The sequence below is a fragment of the Cololabis saira genome, chromosome 22 (genome assembly GCF_033807715.1).
Source record: "Cololabis saira isolate AMF1-May2022 chromosome 22, fColSai1.1, whole genome shotgun sequence".
Lineage (NCBI taxonomy): Eukaryota > Metazoa > Chordata > Actinopteri > Beloniformes > Belonidae > Cololabis > Cololabis saira.
The window spans coordinates 34340629-34343128 of NC_084608.1; positions in this window are offsets into that span (position 1 = coordinate 34340629).

Consider the following 2500-nt stretch of genomic DNA (forward strand, 5'->3'; position numbering starts at 1 on the left):
AGGTGAAGGTCGGAAAATTAGAATATGGTGTAAAAGTTAATTTATTTCAATAATTCAACTTAAAAGGTGAAACTAATATATTACACAGTCTCATTACAGGCAAAGCAAGATATGTTAAGCCTTTATTTGTTATAATTTTGATGATTGAATTGTTTATTGATTTCATAAAATATTCTAATTTTTTTTTAATTTTTTATTTGGGGTTTTCATAAACTGTGAGCCATAATCACCAAAATTATAACAAATAAAGGCTTGAAATATCTCACTTTGAATGTAGTGGGAAATAATATATTTGTTTCACCTTTAGTTGAATTTACTGAAACAAATGAAGTTTTGCAATTTATTCAAATTTTCCGACCTCCACCTGTATATTATGACATCAATAAATATAAATATGTTTCCGTATTGTTTTTTTTTTTTTTTTCTTTTTTTTCTTTTTTTTCTTTTGGTCAATTTGGATACAACATAATACAAAATAAAAAAAGGTCCAATATTTTAAATGGCACCGAAAAGGTACAGGCTGAAGCCAAGGCTTACCCTTTTATGAACCTCAACTCAGGAGGTTTTATACAAAACAAAACTACTAATTTGGGTTCAAACATTGAAAAAGAATGAATATATTGGACAAGTAACGGAGGTATCTAGACAAGAAGCAAAGTAAAAAAAACAAAGACGAAACTAAACAAAAAATATACTATAAATTGCAAGGAGTGATAAATTAAGTGGTTCAATACGGAACGCAACTTTTAATTCCCAATTACGTAATGATTCCATATTTCGAGGGACGGATGTCTCGCCCCAGGCTGCTCCACCCAAACCTCCATCACGTCTGGAGACTCCAGTCAGTCGTTGCTTATTAATGAGGAATTATCTCACACACACACACACACACACACACACACACTCACTCGTGGATCAAAGGCAGCTCGTGTTACTCGAGAGAGGGTTTAACTGCATTATGTATGACCCCGGCCCCCGACGGACCTGAACCTGGATCTGGACTCTAAGGCCACGTTTACACACAATAGTATTTACAAAAAATGATATTTCCCCCTCTACGTTTTGAAAAATCCCATCATTTCCAGGAACCTGCATAAATACTGTTAAAGCGACACTACGTAAGTTTTCCACCTTAATATAATATTTCCAGAGTCATTGTGATGGAACATCAACTTCCAACAGGTTCAATGACACCTCTGTCATGGTCTGAGGGGTCTGTATCGCCTTCACTGGCACTATGTAACTTTGAGGAGCATGGTAGGAACCCTGCCACACTAAAAAACTACAAATCGTTACGACTTTGACTGCTTTTACGGCATACGTCACTTCCCCCTCCTTCCCGATTCGCAGTCGAGACGAAAATGGGCGGGGCGTGGAGCTCAGAGCTCAGCAGAACCTGGTAACCCGTTGCTGTGTTGTGGCTGCAGCAGCTCCACATAACAGACGTGGGGAAAAGATCCTAATGGTTTATCTTTTCAACGGTTTCCTGCTCGGAGGCAGAACCACGCAGGCCAAGTATCTGATATAACAAAGTAAAAGAGTGAAAGAGTCGTCGCCTCGCTTTGGATCGCGGCTGTAACGACCAAACACACAGTAAAGCCTGAATTATGGTTCTGCGTTAAATCGACGCAGACCTACGGCGTAGGGTACGTGGCGACGCGCAACGTACGGTGCGTGTCGCCGCGTACCCTACGCCGTAGGCTCTGCGTCGATTTAACGCAGAACCATAAACAGCCTTAAACCACAAACACTCACACAGACGGGTCGGATCAAAACACGGGTTTTATTCCCCACTTCGCCAGCTAAACGCAGTTGCTGGCCAGCTCTCTGCGGAGCAATTAACCCCAATCTTCAGATAAAACTAGTTTGTTGAGGAAAAAATATTAACTCTTATTTGTAGCTGCAGAGGAAAAAAATAATCTCACGAGGAAAACGCCTCGGAGCCTCTTCAGCATAATATAGCAGTCAAAAAAAAAGAAAAGAGAAGTAAGAGGGATACAAAACATGTACTGTTTGTTGTACTATTATACAAATTTATTGAAACACATGGCTCTTCAGTAGAGATTTCATATGGATCCAAACCGTTAATAATCATTATTTTCTCCATATACCGCTCCCTGACTTCCTTGTTTAAGGTATCCCGGTAAATTCCAGTTCCTTTCCAGCAGTTTAACATCTTTTTTTTTGCATTCCTTCTGTTCACTTGGTGAAACAGAAAAGCGTCCCGTCTCCTCTCATCAAAACAAATGCAGCGACGGGACAGGATCTTTCCGGCAGTACGCGCTGGTGCTCATGGGAAACGTAGTGTTCTTTCTGGTAAAACACTACCGATTTTGTCCACAAGATGCCGCCAAACTCAGAAAAGCTGAAAGTTACGTTGTGCTGCTTTAAGGTGCTATGAGCAGCCAAACCTACAGGGGGCAGTGTAACGAGAAGATAAAGTCATGCTAGCCAATCAGAATCCTGGAAAAAAACATCAACAAATTACACTTTTCTCAAA